Here is a 21,181-nt window from a genome sequence, read left to right as displayed (position 1 = left end):
ATCTACCATATCGCCTGGAGGTTGATAGGAAAAGAAGGAAAACAACTTTTTTGAATGATTTTTGGAAAGAGGAAAAAAACGAGCCATTTTAGGCATTCCCATTTCAGAAGGTTATTCTCGTCTGAGAAAGACATTTGAGAGGTTGAAATGGAACATTGCCACTGCTGTGCCTCACATAGTGAAGAGAAGTAATAGGCAATTATTTTTGTAGGTTCTTCTCAAAAGAAAAGCTATGTAGGACTGGGCCAACCTTCATAAGATAAAATGGGGAATTGAGCAGTTAGTCAATGAATTTCAAACAGTGTCAAGAACCCAGCGTGATTTTTGCCGTGAAGTATGTAGATGGACTTTTCTAGAGTGAAAATAGCTTCCAGTCTGTGTCCCATTATGATGATAGTATGGTTGCACGTGAAGAAAAAATTCAGGCAATAGAGACAACCACACAAAAGAATTGATTTCAATTCTTCACTTCAGAAGTATCTGTTGAGTACCTACTGTGTGCAGTTTGGGTGCTGGGGGTTCATCAGTATTCAGACAGGCACTGTTCTTGCCCCTTCTCACCGTTGCCTGAGTGTTTCACTGGAAATGGTTCTTCCAGACGTTGCTCGATATACAGGCATATTGTTGATGGATAATTTTGTAAGAGATCATCTCATATGATGTGAGTAGTTCTGCTGCATAATGTGATCTATTGTAAACGACGGTTCATTACTGAGGAATATAACTGTATCACACTCTTTAAAGACTGCATGGTGTTCAGTTCTGTGTTTCCACCATTATTTAAGTAAAACATCTCCTACTGAAAAACATTTAGATTGTTTCTAGAGTTATTTAATTTTTATTTAATTTATTTAATTTTTTTAAATTAATAGGTTTTATTTTTTAACAGATCTGGGTTTACAGAAGAATGAGCAGAAAGTACAGACAGTTCCCATATAACCCTTTACCCTTGTCCCAGTTTACTCTATTAATAATAGGGTAAAACATCTGGTATTAGTGTGATACACTGGTTACAGTTGATAAGCCAATTATTATTAATTAAATTCAGTAGTTTACATTAGGTCTCAGTCTTTGTGCTGTATACTCTATGGATTTTGCAAAATGTATAATGACAAATGTCCACTGTTACAGTGTCGTACAGAGTAGTTTCACTGCCCTAAAAATCCCCTGTGATCCAACTGTTCATCCCTCTCTCCTCCCCGACACCTGACCAACTGGCAACCACTGAACTTATTGCTGTCTTCATAAGTTTGCTTTTTCCAGTGTGCCAAATAGTTGGAGACATACATTAGGTAACCTTTTCAGATTGGCTTCTTTAAATTAGGAATATGCATTTAAGGTTCCCCCCCCTTTTTTGTTTTTCCTTAAAAATCTCATTTCTTTTTATTGCACAACAATATTCCATTGTATGGATGTACCACGGTTTGATTATCCCTTTACTTATTGAAAGACATCTCGATTGCTTACAAGTTTTAGCAATTGTGAATAATTTGCTTTAAACATCCATGTGCAGCTTTTTGTGTAGACATAAGTTTTCAACTCATTTGGATAAATGACAAGGAGCATGATTGCTGGATTGTGTGTGTGTGTGTGTGTGTGTGTGTGTGTGTGTGTTTTAAGAGTATGTTTAATTTTGAAAGAAACTGTCAAACTCTCTCTTCCGAAGTGGCTGCACCATTTTGCATTCTCACCAGTGATGAGTGAGAGTTCCTGTTGCTCCACATCCTCTCTAGCGTTGTCAGTGTTTTGAATTTTTGCCGTTTCAATAGATTTGTAGTGGTATCTCATTGTTGTTTTAACTTGCAATTCCCTAATGACATATGATGTTGAATATCTTTTCATATGCTTATTTGCCATCTGTGTATCTTCTTTGGTAAGCTGTCTGTTTAGATCTCATGCCCATTTTAAAATTGGGTTGTTTGTTCTCTTACTGTTGAGTTTTAAGAGTTCTTTGTATATTTTGGATACCAGTACTTTATGAAATATATATTTTCAAATACTTTCTCCCAGGCTATGGCTTGTTTTTTTATTCTGTGAACATTGTCTTTCATAGAGCATACATTCTGGTTGTTTTATTTTATTTTTGGCTGCGTTGGGTCTTAGTTGCGGCGCACGGGATCTTCATTGAGGCATTTGGGATCTTTCATTGTGGCGTGCGGTCTTCTCTCTCGTAATGGTGTGCAGGCTTCTCTCTAGTTGTGGCATGTGGGTTTTCTCTCTCTAGTTGTGGCACACAGGCTCCAGAGCACATGGGCTCTGTAGTTTACAGCATGTGGCTCTCTCGTTGAGGCGAATGAGCTCAGTAGTTGTGGTGTGTGGGCTTAATTGCCCTGTGGCATGTGGGATGTTAGTTCCCTGACCAGGGATCGAACCCACGTCCCCTGCATTGGAAGGCAGATTCTTTACCACTGAACCACCAGGGAAGTCCCTGAGCATATATTTTAAATTTTGATGAAAACCAACTTATTAATTTTTTCATTCATATATTTTGATTTTGGTGTTATATCAAAAATGTCATTGCCAAACCCAAGATCACCTAATTGTTAACCTTTATCCTATGTCACCGTCTAGGAATTTTAGAGTTTTGCACTTTACATTTAGGTTTATGATCCATTTTGGATTAATTTTTTTTTAAAGGTGGAAGGCCTGTGTCTAGATTCAGTTTTTTGCATGTGAATGTCCAGTTGTTCCAGCACCATTTGCTGAAAAGACTATCCTTTCTCTGATGAGTCGGCCTTGCTCTTTTGTCAAAGATCAGATGACGATATTTATGTAGGTCTGTTACTGGACTCTGTGTTATATTGTCTATTCTTTCCCCAGTACCACACTGTCTTGATTACTGTGGTATTATAGTACGTCTTAAAGTGGAGTAATGTCGGTCATCTCTTTTTTTGTCCTGTAATATTGGGGTGACTTCTGGATCTTCAGCTGTTTCATGTAAGCTTCAAGATCAGTTTGTCAATATCCACGAAATAACTTGCTGGGGTTTTGATTGGTATTGCATTGAATCTATAGATCAAGTTGAGAAGAACTGGCATTTTGACAACATTGAGCCTTCCTATCCTTATTTATAGAATACCTCTCTGTGTTTTTTCAGATCTTCTTTGATTTCTTTCATCAGTGTTTTACATTTTCCTCATTATAGATCTTGTACATTTTTTTGTTAGATTTATACCAAAATATTTCAGTTTTGGGGTGCCAATGTAAATGGTATTATGTTTTTCACTTCAAATTCCAGTTGTTCACTGGTGGTATGTAATAAAGCAATTGACTTTTGTATATTAACATGGTATCCTGCAACTTTGATATAAACACTTATTCCAGGATTTCCAGGAGTTTTTTGTTGATTCTTTGGGATTTTCTACATGTCATCTGTGAACAAAGACAGCTTCACTTTTTTCTTTCCAATCTCTATATCTTTTATTCCTTTTCCTGACTTACTGCGTTAGCTAGGACTTCCAGTACAGTGTTGGACACGAGTGGTGAACGTTAGCTAGGACTTCCAGTACAGTGTTGGACACGAGTGGTGAACGTTAGCTAGGACTTCCAGTACAGTGTTGGACACGAGTGGTGAAAGTGGACATCCCTACTGTGTTCCTGATCTTATTAGGAAAGCATCTGTTTTCTCTGCATTAAGTATGATGTTAGCTGTAGGTTTTTGTAGATGTTCTTTATAGAATTGAGGAAGGTTCTCTTTATTTTTAGTTTGCTGAGTTTTTATCATGAATGGGTGTTGGATGTTGTCAAACGCTTTTCTGAATTTATGGATATGATCATATGATTTTTCTTTGTTAGTATGTTAAGCAATAGGCTCCATTAATTGATTGATTTTTCTAATGTTGGACCAGCCTTGTATAACTTGAATAAATCCCACTTGATTGTTAAATTAGATTTCTAGGGGTAAATTTACTGTTCATAGTTCTGAAGGCTGGAAGTCGGAGATCCAGGTGTCAGCAGGGTTGGCTCCTGCTGAGGGCTCTGAGAGCAAGAATCTATCCCATGCCATTCCCCTAGCTTCTGGTGGTTTACTGACAATCTTTGGTACTTTCTTTGTTTTGTAGACACATCACTCCTATCTCTAATGTACTTTATCTCTGTCCTCTTGCATTTTACTATAAGCAGCAAAGAGAAACCAGGCCTCACGTTCAACACTTTGCTTAGAAATCACCTCAACTAAATATCCAGGTTCATCACTTACGAGTTCTACTTTCCACAACACAGAAGAATGCAATTCAACCAAGTTCTCTGCCACTTTTTAGCAAGCATCATTTTTCCTCCACTTTCTAATAACATGTTCCTCGTTTCCATCTGAGACCTACCAGAAGCGCCTTTAACGTTCATATTTCTAGCAACAGTTGGTGAGTCTCTGGTGAGATAGTTTCTCTTAAGGGCAGGCCTCTTTGAGAACGGAATGGGCTCTGGACTTATTTCAGAATGTGCACTTTTCCCCTCCCTCTGCCGGAAGCATGGGATTTTTCTCTGATCTTCACTGTGGAAACCTGGTCGGGCATCTGGAGGTAATACTCACAAAAGTGTGAGTCACCCGCTAAGACTGGGCCCCCCTGGAGTTTTTAACTTTCAAAAATGCCCCTACTGAGCCCCTAGCAGCTCTTCAATTACAATTAGGTTTTCATGCCCCCAGTACTGGTTCCTGCAGAGATTTCTGCCTGTGGGTTTCTCCAGGAAGTTGTGATTCTCTGTATCTGCCTGTCTGTCTTTCTCTCCAACTTTGGGGGCAGCAGTTTGCCCTGTGTCCTCAGTTTTCTGATGGATCTAAGAAGATTTGCTGATTTTAAGTTTTTGAGCTTTTTTCTTGCTGTATGGGTGTGAGTGATGACTTCTAAGTTTCTTACATTCTGGACTAGAAACTGAAGTCTGTGTTTAATTTTGCTTTTTTTTGATTTTGTGTGTATGTGGGCTGAGTGTTTTTGTTTTTGCTTTTGTTTTGCACAATTATTAGCAATACTGCAACCTTGCATATATGACAAGTTGCCTTCTGTAGACTGATTCTTCAAAGTGGATCGAAGGTTATACAACCTGTCTTCTCACATATATTGGTCTCTTGTGTTGCTTCTTTCATGAATTACCTACGTATGTTTCATCAGTTTCTCTATGTGGATGTTCATCTTCTTCCTATTAATTAATAAAAAGTTTATTTTAAGTTAGTAAACTTTTGTCTATCTTATATTTTGTAAATGTTTTTTCCACATGTATGTTGTTTATATTTTTAACTTTATAATAGGATTTTTGTTAAGTTTTTTACTTTTTTAATGAAGTGTATATACCTTTACTGTTAATTCTGTTGTTGTTCTTGTTTTTAATGTTTCTAACAGAGATTTTCCCCATTCCTGACATATTCGGTTGTTTATTTTGATTTCGGTCTTGGATTTTGCTCAGCCATATTTTCCTCTAGTCTTTAAAATATGTATCTTTGGCTCACCTGGAATGGGTTTTCGTGGAAAGCCTGAGAATGGGGTCAAGCTTGATTTGTAGCCAAACATCATCTAGCCAGTTGTACAAACACTTAGAAAATAGCTCCTTTTTTTTTTTTTTTTAACTGATATAAATACCACCTTTATCACCGGCTGGGATTTCCTTCTGGACTCTCCATTTATGGATTTGTCTGTTTCACACCGTGTAATTCTATAGCATTAATGCTGGTATTTATATAGTATTTATCTCTGGTGAGTGTTACAACCTCTTTACTTCTTCCTTTTCTGTTTCTTACACCTCCAGCCATTCTCACAAACTCATTCTTCAAGGTGGCCTTTCAAAGTCATTTTTTCAAGATCACCTCCCCACAAAATAGGAGTTAGTACTTCTTTTTATTATTAGTCTCACACATTTTCAGGTAAGTTTGTATATAAGTTTTTAATTGATTTGTAAATAATTTGAATGTGATCTTTTGTGTGCTTCCTTAAACCAATGAAGCTATTGCTATTTATATTTTTAACTGGTCCTTTGACTGAACACTTACTGATTATAATATTTTCAGTTGATATATTTTTACCAGGTATGTCAGTGATGATATACTAACAAAGAATTCAAATAATGATAATTATTTTTCATTTATAATGTTAAAACTTTGCTTTTATTCTCTTGTTTAGATGCAGTTTTTAAATAATATTAAATAATAATGGTGTTAATGAATATTTTTATCTCATTTTGGGCTTTTTTGGGAGTGTTTCTAGTGTTTGTTAATCTTAGTGGTTCACCTGATGGTGTGAAATACATGCTTTTATCATTTTAAGGAATTATCTCTATTCTATTTTTATTCAGTCTTTTTTTTTCAATCAGGAATAGATGGTGAGTTTTGTCATTGTTTAAATCAGTAATCAACAGACTCCTGTGATTTTCCTCCTTGAGTTTTTGATACACTCAATTATTTAAATAGATTTTTCTGATACTGAGTTATTTTCTCTGTACTCTGGAACTAATTAATTGGCATACTAATTCTTTCTAATTCATTCATGAAACCATTTTGGCCTGGAGCTTATTATAAATCAGTAATTAGCAACTTTCTCAGTGATTTCTTTGTTTTTTGGCCTATTTAGGTGTTCCAGTTAATTTCTGTAACATGTTTTCCTGCAAAGCTATCCGCTCTCCCCAATTTCCTAAACCATTAGCAGACAGTTCTTTAAGTTTTACTTATATCTCTGTCTTCCCCTCTTATATCCACTATTATATATTTACATAATTTTTGACTAGCTAGAGGTTTGTGTGGTATATTGAGGTTGTCGTCTCAAAAAACAATTTCTAATTTATTTATCTACCATGGCTTCTTTTTCCTAATTTATTACTTTTTAAAATCTTTAGGACAGTCTTTTGCCTTTCCATGGGCATATTTATTTGTATTTTTTATAACCTCTTCCATTGATTGTTTACTTCATTTATTTTATTTTGTATTAGCACAGAAGGTGTATTTACTCTGAATATACACCTGACTGTATTCTGTAGGTTTTATTAAATAACTAGGGTGAGATTGGTCCTATTTGATTATATTATTGGCTGGAACTACAAGGATACAGAATCCTGATCTCATTCATTCACCTTTTCCCATAAGGTCCCTAAGACTTAATAAGCCCTAGTATACAGAACCTAGAAAGCTGGGATGAACAGTGTAAAACACTTAATTTTTCCTAGCCAGAATAGACTTAAATAGCTTCTGATAAATAGCACTAGTTTCTAGAGACTTATTCTATTCCGTTGTTTTCAATATGCAAGCCCAAACTCGATATAGTATTAGAAAAGTATAGTCCATGACCATCAGCATAATGAGAAAGGGAAATAGAGGAAGATATTGTTGAGCCAGAAGAGGTACATTAGCTCATAATGTCTGGTATTGGACTGGTCTGGGCCATGGCAGCGCCTCTACAGTGGAGGAAGAGGAGAGAGAGAACCTGTTCCTTCCTCCTCTCGTGCAGGAGCAGGTGCTATGTCATCACCCCAGCTTTCAGAAAGGGAGGTGCAGAAAGACCTAGGGTCTGTTTTTACTATTACTAGCAGATTTGTCCCCATCAGGTCCTGGAATGTGACCAATTGCCAATTCTTTTTTTTTTTTTAATGTATTTATGACTGTGTTGGGTCTTCGTTTCTGTGCAAGGGCTTTCTCTAGTTGTGGCAAGCGGGGGCCGCTCTTCATCGCGGTGCGCGGGCCTCTCACTGTCGCGGCCTCTCCCGTTGGGGAGCACAGGCTCCAGACGCGCAGGCTCAGTAATTGTGGCTCACGGGCCCAGCTGCTCCGCGGCACGTGGGATCTTCCCAGACCAGGGCTCGAACCCGTGTCCCCTGCATTGGCAGGCAGATTCTCAACCACTGCGCCACCAGGGAAGCCCCCAATTGCCAATTCTTATTCTTTGTTGTGAAGGCCAGGAGGAAGGTAGAAAGATGAACACACACACACGAAATAAACTTATTCCTAGAGGCCAACTGTTTTCATTAGTATCCGTTAAATTTTTGTTACTTTATGCCATTGTGACTTTGATACCTTATTTGATCCAAGACTTGTTTAAAAAAACCATTTTTAAAAATTTCCAGTGGATCTGGTTTGCTTCTATTTTAGGTACTTACGTCGAGTTATATAGAACTGTGAGCACCGGAAGTGATTTTAAAGGTTTTTTAACATTTTGGAATTGATTGACTGTGAGCTCACGTTGTGTGCTGTGGCTTTCCAGGGCAGTCCTGTGTGCTCTGGGTCGTAGAAGCATCCTTTAGATGATTTTGTGTCTCTAACAGGGCCCAGGGGCTTGCACCACTTCTGGGTCCTTTTTTTTTCTTAAAATAAATTTATTTATTTATTTATTTATCTTTGGCTGCGTTGGGTCTTTGTTGCTGCGCGTGGGCATTCTCTAGTTGTGGCGAGCGAGGGCTACTCTTCGTTGCAGTGCACGGGCTTCTCATTGTGGTGGCTTCTCTTGTTGCGGAGCACCAGCTCTAGGCGCATGGGCTTAGTAGTTGTGGCTCGTGGGTTCTAGAGCGCAGGTTCAGTAGTTGTGGCGCACGGGCTTAGTTGCTCTGTGGCATTTGGGAGCTTCCTGGACCAGGGCTCGAACCCGTGTCCCCTGCATTGGCAGGCGGATTCCTAACCACTGTGCCACCAGGGAAGCCCCTGGGTCCATTTTATGGTCATTTCTCAGCCTGGGTTTCCTGTGCCCTAATATCCATCCCATCTCAGGCCAAGAAGGCTCCCATTTCTTTGGGTGACCCTGTACCAGTCCCCAGGCAGGTGGGGAGCTTCTTTGCTACTTCTCCAGGCCAAAGGTGGAATACTCTGGTCCCTGAATGTCATGATTTGGGGCAAGTAGCTCAGTCTCCAGCTCCCTGTGGTTTGTGGTCTAGACTCGGTGCCCACAGGGCTGTCAGAACCCTGGACGTTCAGGGAGTCATTTGGCTTCGACTCCTACTTCTGTGACTTCGATTCCTTCTTGACTTTTTATAGCTGGTGATTTATTTCCCTTTCTTGGTTTCAGCTCAACTATGCAATTAAAAATTATTTGGCTCTGTTTTATCCAGAATTTTCCCATGAGAAACAAAGGGACAAAGGTAGAAAAGGATCCCTGTGTGCCAATCGTGTGCACACCATTGCCTGGGAATCTGGAGTGATGATTACACTGACCATGCTTAGTGGTGCAGTTAGGGGCCTCAATTTATATAGTTACATGGCCTATACACATCTCCTTCTTCTATTAATTCACTTCAATTAAACTCAGCAAATACTTACTGAGAAGCTATTACAGGGCAGTTACTGTGTTGGGTGCTATACAAGACAAGAAGTAGTCTTTTTTTTTTTTCTAACATCTTTATTGGAGTATAATTGCTTTACAATGGTGTGTTAGTTTCTGCTTTATAACAAAGTGAATCAGTTATACATATACATATATCCCCATATCCCCTCCCTCTTGCGTCTCCCTCCCACACTCCCTATCCCACCCCTCTAGGTGGTCACAAAGCACCGAGCTGATCTCCCTGTGCTATACGGTTGCTTCCCACTAGCTATCTATTTTACATTTGGTAGTGTATATATGTCCATGCCACTCTCTCACTTTGTCACATCTCACCCCTCCCCCTCCCCATATCCTCAAGTCCATTCTCTAGTAGGTCTGTGTCTTTATTCCCGTCTTGCCACTAGGTTCTTCATGACCTTTTTTTTTTTTTTTAGATTCCATATATATGTGTTAGCATACTGTATTTGTTTTTCTCTTTCGGACTTACTTCACTCTGTATGACAGACTCCATCCACCTCACTACAAATACCTCTGTTTCATTTCTTTTTATGGCTGAGTAATATTCCATTGTATATATGTGCCACATCTTCTTTATCCAGCCCAGGACAAAAACAAAAGAAGTAGTCTTGATCGCCAGTGATTCATGGTCCGGTAGGAGAGACAGACAGAGCATGGAATGGATGGAACTTGCATTTTCTGCTGTGGTGCTTGGGGTACCTCAGGGGTCAGGCCACTTGTTGAATTCTGGGGGGTAGAACTCACCAGAGTAGACAGATGTGGGTACAGTCCAAGAGGTTCTTAAATTTGGGAGGAGCTCAGACTCCTTTGAAAATCTGAAAAAAATACCTGTGGACCTTGTTCTCAGAAAAATACTCATTTTGCACATGGTTTCTGGATTCCAGGAGCCGCTCTGTAAGACCTCATAGGGTTATAAACTGCCGAAGTCAACGTAAGACAAAGCTGTTCAGGTTTCCATTGCAAGTCCTTCGGGAAAGAGAAGTAATTTTGTTTCAGCCCCGCAGTCAGTAAACAGAGACCACAGATGCCATGAGAACTGCAGTTAATGTGGCCAGTGTTTCATCAGGATGGACGGTATTATTCCTAGTGCTGTCTAATGCGATCACCAGCATTATCACTAACAAACTATGGAGATGTTTAAAAACTCAGTGCCCGCACGGGAGAGTGTGCTGACAGCTCTGGCCTAATTAGCCATCTTCTAACTGTAAGAATCCTAGCATATAAAATCCCAACTACCTGATGTGCCGTGGTAGCAGCCGTCGGCAGATTTACTGCTGTTGTAATGATGTCGGAAACACTCTTAGCGTGAGATCGAATATCTGATCTTTGTTTGCCAAGTCGAGGACACTTCCTCCCGCTTTTGCTATTTTTCAGTTGCCTTTGCACTGCATGAATCACAAATGTAATGCTAGAAACATGAGCTTTTGCCAGTGTAAGGTAAAAATAAATAAAATATTAATTTTACTTCAATGGGATTCTCGATGCACAGTGAAAATTTCCATGCATTATCATCTGTAGATGATTTGGTTCTGAGTGATCTCATATGATTAAAATCCCCAAGTGTGGGGAAGTTCTGATTGTGGGATGAACATTCTCAGCAAACAAATGCAATTTTTACCTTTCTTAGAATTTTATATTATGAAGAGTATTTTCCATGAACTGCATTTGTTTTTATCACAAATCTATCCTTTTACCTTTGATTTGCTTTCTTTTTTTTGAGTTTGTAGGTGTGACAGTTTCATGAAAACTTTAGACATAAAATCCAACCTTACAGAAAAGAAAAATTATAATTCTTCTAAATGACCAAAGATGCCTCATTCCTTCATTCTACTTACCAGCTTCTTTAAAGATGTTATGTATTTGTTTTTATATTGTAATTATTGATAAAGGAGAGAAGAAAAAGCTCAAATATATTTTAAATTTAGCATGAATCAAATGCAGGTTGCTCTAATCTGAAATTACAAAGAGGAGAAGAACTTTGAACATAGTTTGAAGAGCCCCAGACCTGGGTTAGAATATCTAGGGGCTGTTCCCAGCTCTGACCTTGCCACTTTCTGTGTGACCTTGAGCAAACCACTTCCCTCTGTCAGTTTCTCTTTTCTTGTCTATAAACTGACATATTTCTAGAGTAACTTTATATTTTTTTTTTACTTTCATTATGTTTTAAAATAAACTTATTTATTTATTTATTTTTGGCTGCGTTGGGTCTTTGTTGCTGCGCGCAGGCTTTCTCTAGTTGGGGCGAGCGGGGGCTACTCTTCGTTGCGGTGCGCGGGCTTCTCACTGCGGTGGCTTCTCGTTGCGCAGCATGGGCTCTAGGCATGCGGGCTTCAGTAGTTGTGGCACGCAGGCTCAGTAGTTGTGGCGCACGGGCTTCGTTGCTCCGCGGCATGTGGGATCTTCCCAGACCAGGGCTCGAACCCGAGTCCCCTGCATTGGCAGGCGGATTCTTAACCACTGCGCCACCAGGGAAGCCCCCTATAGTGACTTTAAATGAAAATCAAATGCCTAGCTCAGTATAGGACACCCCCCAAAACCTTAATCTTTTCCTTTCTTAGGAATTGTCTCATTTGTTGAGATGTATTAATTTGTTGTTTTCTTGTGTGTTACCTTTTAACTTCATGCGGATAGGGATTTACATGCCCGGTACCTAGCACAGTGCCTGGCATATGCTAGCCGACCCCCTGCTCCTTCTAGAGTCACATCCCCTTGGAAGCCTTTACTGCTCTGCCTTCTTCCTGATAGGTGGAATTAACATTTCAGTCTCTCTTCAAATGCCCACCTACCCAGTACTTATTTCTGAAAAATAAAAGCATGTCATACATTTAACTGCATTTGTTTTAAGTTTCTTTCTTCCTGCAAGTCATTTAACCTCTGTACGACAAGGATCCTTTCTCACTCATCTTCTTATCCCTGGCATCTAGGATGGTGCCCAGTATATAATAGATGCTTAATTTTTAGGTGGGTGAAAAATGTTAACATTGTGGGTGTTGGCCTAGCACAGTAGGTAAATTGGCTTATTCTCTGGCACTCTGTCCTAGTAGCCCCAGAAACGAGCCCATTTCTGGGTTGGCAGGGGATATGTTGGTCTGAGAGGTGTGCTGTGGCTGGGATTGCTGTCCATCCTGCCTCGCTTGTACCCGCCCCATTGCAGGTCTGCCTACCCCAGCGTCCCATTCAGTTTAGTAGTCATCTCAGATGCATGTTATTTTGATGTTTAAGAAATAATTTTCATTTTGAATGTAGTTTTAAATAAAACTGTATTATAATTTATTTTTTATAAATATAAATTTATATAATTTTAATAGCTTTGTTAGCTATTAAAATTAATAGCTATTAATTTTAATAGCTCTGTATAATTTTAATAGCTTTTTACATAGCATAGAATCACCCATTTCAAGTGTAAAGTCAGTGATTTTTAGTACATTTACTGAGTGGTTCATCCATCACCATCTCCAGTTTTAGGACATTTTCATCACCCGAATAAGATCCCTCATGCCCACTTTTACCCCCAGCCAGTAATCTACTTTCTGTCTCTATAAGTTTTCCTTTTCTGGAAACTTCATGTAAACGAAACCATGCAGCATATGGTCTCTTGTGTCTGTCTTCTTTCAATAAGGATTGAGGTTCATCCATATCATATCATGTATTGGTAGTTCGTTCCTTTTTTTTTGCTGAGTAGTATTCAAATTTTTGGATGCAACTCATTTTATCTACCTGCTTAATAGAACTGTATTATCATTTAAAACCAATTTCTTGATAATACGTATTTCAAAAACTGTATAATTATTTTAGTGCCCCCTTTCCCCTCTGAATTGTGTGTTAGGATGATATCATTACCCTGGCTATAGACCAACCTGTCTATGTGTGGTTTCCAGGGTGGAGAACCCTTGGAAGCCATACTGGTTCAACTTCCGTTCATATCAACATGTACTGAGCACGCTTGTGCTAGACCCTGAAGATGCAAAAACAAGTAAGACATCATCCCTGCCTTTGAAGATCTTACAGTCTAACAATAACAGCTAACGTTAATTGAGCACCTACTATTGCTGGAGATGGTTCTGAGTACATTACGTGTATCGTCTTATTAAATCCTTGCTGTAATATCTGAGGAGGAGAGTATCCTTATCATCCTCCTTTTGTATGTGAAACTGGGCCCAGAGAGGTTAAGTAACTTGCTCTGGCTTAGGAGACTGGCTAGATGGTAGTGCCTGTAACTGAGATGGGAAATGCAGAAAGAGGAACACTTAGTTGGGGGAAAAACCAGAAAAGTTTGAGATAGTTTGAATTTGAGATACCATAGACACTCAAGGGGAGTTGTCCACCAAGTATTTGTACGTACTCATGTAACGTTGCAGCAGGAAGTCAAGGCTAGAGATAGAAATTGGGTATCATCAGCATGTAAGAGGAGGTGAAATCATGAGAGGGATGAGGTCACCCTGGGAGAATGTGTAGTTTGAGAAAAGCCTTAGCTGAATCTTGGGGAGCACCACTGTGCAGGGGGGCAGCAAGAGGCAGGCAACTCTGCACTAGGGGGAAACCTTGACGGATGCGAGAGGAGGGACTAAAAAAGGGTGGAGCCACAGAAGCCCATGGGCGGACTGTCAAGGCAGCGAGTGCAGCTGGAAGACCGAGGAAGATGAGGCCAGAAGTGTCTCCTGATATGCGAATGTGGAGGCTATTGATTACATCTGCTTTCGGGACATTGGAGAGCTTGGAAGCCAGTTAGTCGTGGCTTTCGAAATCAAAGGGCCATGACTGGTGGGGTCACACTGGTGGCTGCTCTTTCAAGACATTCAAGAACTAAAGCCTTGAAGGCTCAGAGCATCAAGGGAAGATTGTCTTTTCAATATCACAGCCTTGAGACTATTTATAAGCGTGAGGCAGGGAGCCAAGAAAGGAAGTTTTGAAGACGTAAGAATAAGGGAGCAATTCTGTGGTTCTCAACCCTGGCTGCACATTATCAATAGAACCATCTGGGTTGAGGGGAGTAGGGAGGGATGCTGCTTAAGAAGAACAGAAACTCTCATCCGGTTGACCTGGTCGTGGGGCTCAGACACTCATAATATATTTTTTAGCTCCCTAGATGATCCTAATTTATAGCCAGTGTTGAAAAAGCACTGGAATAATCGATGGAATGATATTCCAGAGGAGATGGTAGGAGATGGGATTAATACAAGATGGAAGAGTTGGCCTTGACCAAGAGGAAGAGTCAAGGACAGGTATATTTGTAGATGGGTTTACAGATGTGGAAGTAGGAAGATAAAGTAGTATCTGCCTGTTGATCTCAACTTTCTCAATTAAAGTGTGAGGCTAATGGTAAGATGAGAGGAGCTGAGGCTAGACGGCTTGAGAAAAAGGTAAAACTTTGGAATACCTGCCGAAGGGACTGGGAATGGCAGGTGACAGTGGTCCGCTGGGTGCTGCTGGCCTATCAGTAGTTAGAGATACACAGCGCTAATGTGGTTCTAATGCAAATACAAACATGGAAGGGCCATTTCCTCTGGCAGCCTGAGAGCAGAGAGAGAGAATTGGATTCCTGACGCGGGGCTGGGATTTTGCCAAGAAGGGGCTCAGGAAGGATGGGGTAGTGGATGTGGAAGACTTCAGGATGAGTAAGAAGCAAGTGAAAGCAGGAGGAAGCTGACTAGGAGCAAATGAAGAATACGGAGACTGAATGGCCACCTGAGGTCCAAGGGAAGTGCCAGTGAGGTCAGGGGCATGAGAAAACTGACAGGATGGGGACCCGTGCTTGGCGATGATATTGGAGTTTATGGTGTCGAATGTGGATAGGCTCCAAAGTGCGGTGCTTGGCTATGGTTAAGGTTGAATGAGGTGGATGGAAAGTAAAAGGCAGTTGAATTGAAGGTGTAAAGGAATTATTAGGCTAGAGTGTTGGATGTATCATTCATTTGGATGTTGACAACACCCTGGTAAGGGCTTCAGTGGGATTGTAAAAACATGAGCCAGATGCCAAGGATTTTGATGAATAAGAGGGAACAGTCATGGGACTGGAGCAGGATTATGGGGACAAGGAGAGGTCGAGCCTCAGTCATGAGCCTCAAATAACGGGAAAGGTTCACAGGAAGGTGGTGGCTGATTAATGGTTTCGGTGGGGCTGAGGCGAGCAGAGGTGGTGAAACTTCCTTCCAACTCAGCCCCATAGTATTTGGCCCATGGAAGAATAAGAATTTAGGCTGGAGAAGGCTGCAGGGGAAAAGGAAGCCTTGGAAGAGATCAGTTTTGGGGGAGGCAGGGAAGTCCAAAGTGTGTTCCAAGCAGAGGCTGGTGTGGAAAGGAAGAGTTTCTCAAAGCCTGGCATCGAGTTAGGGGCACCTGTGTCAGGTCCTGGGGACTCGCCACGTGAGAACTTGATTCAGTTCCCCTTCCATCGTGGCACTCACCAAGGAGAAAATCTTTAAAGACCCTCTAACACTTGCTCATCTTTCTTTTCCCCAGAGAGAGAGTGGCCTCAGGTGTAGAGCTAGATTTTAATATGGTCTTGCGGGCATTTCATTGAATAGTTACCTTGTATTTACGGAAAATGTTGCTGGTGTGTTTATGTTGTGATATAAAATCCATTATTAAAAACATTTTAAAGTTTTTTTTTTAAAAAGTTTATTTTCTAAATATTCAGTAAATAATAGCAGAGTGGTGAGCAGATGTGGCAGAAATAGCCAAGGTGGTGCAGGAATGACTGAGGCTTTGGAGGTATTGACCCAGCGGACAGTTTGTGAAGGGCAAGATGCAGGGGGAGCATTTGGAAGGGAGGGCGGTAGTGGCAGAGGCAAGAGGCTGAGAATGAAAACTGGGGGAAGAGAAAGGACCTGACGTGGGGGCACCCTGAGACTGACCTGGCAGAGTTCTGGATCATTCCGATCCTCCAGAGTCCCCCAAAGAGTCTCCAGAACCAGAGAGACCCCCCCAGAGCTCCTCCAGCTCAGATCTCACACTGCCGCCAGACACGAGACCAGAAACAAGGCAGAGGGATGGCCAATCCAGGGCATCCTTTTCCCGTCTGTGCTCCCCAGCAGCAAGCGAGCAAGCGTCCCTTGTGTTCACTGTGAAGGTCCCTATTGAAACTGTAGAGAGCCTCAGATATAACCAGCTGAACCCAAAGAGCCCCTGCTTGGGCTTCCTCGTCCCCCCTCCCTCCACCCCAACACTCACTCCACTAGGACCAAGATTCTAAGCAAGTGTTGCTGAAGGGCGCTTGGGCTTTTAGGCAATGAAATCAGGCAAAGGCAACATTAAGAGGTTTTTATAGAAATGGATAGGGGGAAACGGCTGGCGAGCTAGTACTCCAGTGAAAAAGGAGGAAAATAAAACATTTACGTCGAACTGTTTGGATTATGTGGTGGAGACATTGGCTCTTCCAGTTCTGCTATGAGCAGGGAACATTTCATTCTGTCACCGGAGTCCCAGAGGATTTGGTTGTGAGATTTTGGACAGGAAAATTAATGAGCTTCGACATCAGCATCTCTTCTTAATGGCCTCGGAACAGTGCTATTGATCACAGCTGCTCAGGACAGTACGCTTCTCGTTCGCTTGAAAAATGATGAGTTGCTCTATTGTCCTAATCCATCTTTGGAAATAATGCAGTCGTTCTCTCCTGCGCGGCTGAGTTCTCCATGCGAGATCACCTCTGAGCCCCACTCCCCAGGGAAGCACGTGGAGGGAGCGAATGAAGACATTTATTGTCACTGTGACATGAGGGGTCTCACTTTCCCTCATGCTTTCACAGAGGGGAGGGAAGGATTTGGATTTTAGGCTTTCAGAAGTTTCAGTTTAAATTTAGTTCAAATAGGTCTTCTCAATTTGAAAAGATATTGATCAGCTCATCTTCTTCCGATAAACTACAAGTTTAATATATGTTGGAAAATTTCTTAGTTAAGTACCAAGAACTTCCAGTGTTTTATTGCCCATAAATTCCAGTTTGAACACCTGTGTGGGGAAAACAAAAATGATCTTCAGTGCTCAGAAGATGTGAGATTCCTACAGATCTGTGCCGACCGAGCTTTAAACCCAGGGCAGCAGGGACGCCTGGTCATCATGTCACTCAGGCTGTGTTTTCTTCATTCAGTCACTGACTCTCTTGAACTTCATGAAATCTTCCCTCTTCTCAGTGACAATTCAAAGTGGAGAAGAAGAAGAAAGTGACTAGATGCTGATTTCGAATTTAAAGTTGTGAGTGAGGCTGTGGTGGAAATTGTAGAAGGAATATAAGATGTTCCACCCAAGTTCGTATGAACAACATTATTTAGCATAAATTAAGAGCCAAGTTCTGTACTTACTCAGGTAATATCACTCAGCCTCGACTTCCTTGCCTCTGAAATTGGGATAGAATGCCTACCATCTGGAGTGTTAGGAGGTTTTTTGGCTTGTTTGCTTGCTTGTTTGTCTTTAATTGTGGTAAAATATGCATAACATAGAACTTACCAATTTAGCCTTTTCTGAGTGTACAGTTCGGTAGAATTAAGTACATTCACATTGTTCTACAACCATCACCACCATCCATCTCCAGAACATTTTTATCTTCCCAAACTGAAACTCTGCACCCATTAAACAGTAATTCCTCATTTGCTTCTCCCTTCATTCAGTCCCGGGCAATCACCAGGGTTTCTCCTTTCAGTCTCAGTGAATTTGACTATTCCAGACACTTCACATAAGTACAGTTATACTCTCTGTTTTCTTTCGTGTCTGACTTATTTCACTTAGCAAAATGACTTCAAGGTTCATCCATGTTGTGGCACATATCAAATTTTCATTACTTTTTGTGGCAGGATAATATTGCGTTGGAAGTGTAGACCATATTTTGTTTATTCATTCATCTGTCCATGGATATTTGGGTTGTTCACACATTTGGCTATTATGAATAACACTGCTGTGAACATGGGTGTACCAATATCTGTTTAGCTCCCTACTTTTTAATTCAATTGGGTATATACACCCAGGTGGATTACTGGATCATATGGTAACTTTATGTTTAATTTTTTGAGGAACCACCGTACCGTTTTGAAGTTTTAATAAGAAGTTACAACCAAGCATTTGGAATCCTCTGAACTTGGCAGTTCAAGCTTGGAATGGAAATAAAACTGGTTTGTCCTTCAGGCTCTAGGGTCCCACCTCTTGTCCAAACTAATTTTACAGGTGAAGTAATCCCCTTTCTCCAAATCAGTGGAGAAGTACTTCCAAGCGAGGGCTCTAGTTAGAGCATGAAATACTTGTTCCCATGGACACATTGTCTTTTCTGACTGAGTTCTTAAACTAGGTCTAGCTAAAACATAAGGTAACCAAATGATAATAATAATGTATACCTTTGGGACTCGTCCTGTTAACTAGCCCTTTCTAGGAGCCAGGATAAGAGTGTCCCGGCCACATTGAGCAAGGGATGTGTGGGGACTATGTGTTGAGAAAAGGTAAGTGGCTGGAGGGGACACACTGGTTTAAAGTGGGAGAAAATTTTAAGTGTCACAAGGACATTTTTTTTTAAATTAATTAATTAATTTTAATTTTTTGGCTGTGTTGGGTCTTCGTTTCTGTGCGAGGGCTTTCTCTAGTTGCGGCGAGCGGGGGCCACTCTTCATCATGCTGCGCGAGCCTCTCACTGTCGCGGCCTCTCTTGTTGCGGAGCACAGGCTCCAGACGCGCAGGCTCAGTAGTTGTGGCTCACGGGCCTAGTTGCTCCGCGGCATGTGGGATCTTCCCAGACCAGGGCTCGAACCCGTGTCCCCTGCATTGGCAGGCAGATTCTTAACCACTGCGCCACCAGTGAAGCCCCCCACAAGGACATTTCTTGATGAGATACAGCAGGAAGAACATTCTGCCAGAAGGGCAACCTAGAGAGAGAATTGGATATTTATACTAAATGTGCTTCTTTGGGACTTTCCTGTCTTTAACACCTCATTTTACATTTTGAGTCTTTTCCCTTTCTTCTGAGGGCTTCTCCCTAAGTCCTTTTCTCTTCTCCCTCCAACAGTCACATCCATCCAGTGGCTTCACAGTTTACGCTGTCCACTCCCAGTTTTCCACCTCTAGCCTAGTGTCTGTCCTGGGCTTCTTTATTTATTCAGCAGATTTTATGGAGTCCTTACTATGGGCCAGGCAGTATTCTAGATGCTGGTCCAGATGCAGATGTGGTCCTTGTTCTCGGATGCTGATGCGGAAGCGGGGATGACAGACAGTGCAGGGAGGATGCTTCAGTAGGATGGTCCAGCTGTCCCTGAGAGCTAACATCTGAGCAGACATCTCATGTCTGTTCAACATCTCTGTCTGGATGACACCAAGCTCTGAAACTCAGTTTGCCCAAAGCTGAATTCATGACCTGCCTCCTTTCCCTGCAATCTGTCCCTGCTCTAGAATATTCTATCAAAGTAAGTGATGCTACCATCCTCCAGGTGGTTTAAGGCAAACACCTGACCTGGCCTGGGAGTCATCTGTAAGAACTTCCTCTGCCACCGCTTCCAATCAACCACCAACTCCTGTCCATTTTACCCACTGTGTATTTCCTGAATCTGTCCTCCTGTCTGTCTTTACCACCATCTCTGTCATCTCATGCCTGGACTACCACAAAAGCATACCCCTCACTCTATAACCACTCTTGCTGTCTCCTCACTGCAGTCAGAGGGATCTTTGAAAAAAGTACATCAGATCGTGAGCTCCACTGTGAGGACCTTTTAGTGGCTTCCAGTAGCTCTTAGGTTAAAAGCCGGATATGTGATCCAGGCTCTGCCTTCTTACTGGATTCAGATTCACCCAGCATCACCGCCACCCTTTGTGCCCCTGTTTCTTGACTTCACCATCCTTCAGACCACTGACAAGTTCATCCTTCCTTCCCATCTCAGGGCCTTTGCACGTGCCACTCCATTTCCCCAAACACTCCCCACCCTATTCACCTAGCTAACCTCATCCTTCAGGTTTTAGTTTACATATGACTTTGTGGAACAGTCTTTCCAGACCTTCCCCACCCCCAGATTAAGTTAGAACTTATTCTTTTTTTTTTTTTTTTAATTTTATTTATTTATTTATTTATTTATTTATGACTGTGTTGGGTCTTCGTTTCTGTGCGAGGGCTTTCTCTAGTTGCGGCAAGTGGGGGCCACTCTTCATCATGCTGCGCGGGCCTCTCACTGTCGTGGCCTCTCTTGTTGCGGAGCACAGGCTCCAGACACGCAGGCTCAGTAGTTGTGGCTCACGGGCCTAGTTGCTCCGTGGCATGTGGGATCTTCCCAGACCAGGGCTCGAACCCGCGTCCCCCGCATTGGCAGGCAGATTCTCAACCACTGCGCCACCAGGGAAGCCCCAGAACTTATTCTTTTCTTGTACTTTTCCTCCATAGGCTTGAGGATATTCATCCATCCACTAAACAGGTATCTATCAGGAAGCTTCTCTGAGCCAGGCGCTCGTAGGTGTTGGGATATATCAGTGAACAGAAGAGACAAAATCCCTGTAGACTTACATTCTAACAGATGAGACTAAATAAATAAACCCAGAAATGGGATAGTTTATTAGAAGGTGACCTGGGGTCTGGAAAAAAAAGAGAGCAAGTTGGAAAGTTGGGCAACAACGATGGTGGGGGATTTGGTTGCCATTATGTCTAACTGTGGATAATTTTAAGTGTTATATATGCTTTTCTTTTTTTAAAGATTTCAAATGACTTTATTTCTTTTAAAATATTTATTTGTTTGTTTGTTTGTTTGTTTATGCCTGCGTCGGGTCTTAGTTGCGGCACGTGGGATCTTTCGTTGCGGTGTGTGGGGTTCTCTAGCTGTGGTGCATGGGCTCGGTAGTTGTGGTGCACGGGCTTAGTTGCCCCGCGGCATGTGGGATCTTAGTTCCCCGACCAGGGATTGAACCCGAGTCTCCTGCATTGGAAGGTGGATTCTTAACCACTGGACCACCAGGGAAGTCCTAAGTGTGATTATATGCTTAATGTCTTC

The 21,181-nt window shown here is 41.5% G+C and overlaps 1 protein-coding gene across 12 annotated transcripts in view; it reads left to right on the top strand.

Moving 5' to 3' along the window:
• The window catches only part of MTUS2 (microtubule associated scaffold protein 2), a 505,324-nt gene that overhangs the window by 308,334 nt on the left and 175,809 nt on the right, over window positions 1-21,181 (top strand). The gene's annotated exons all lie outside the window — the stretch shown is intronic.

Source organism: Balaenoptera physalus, assembly GCF_965194825.1.
Source record: "Balaenoptera physalus genome assembly, chromosome: 18".
Lineage (NCBI taxonomy): Eukaryota > Metazoa > Chordata > Mammalia > Artiodactyla > Balaenopteridae > Balaenoptera > Balaenoptera physalus.
Note: the sequence above shows the minus strand (reverse complement) of the source record. Positions and strands in the feature narration are given on the sequence as shown.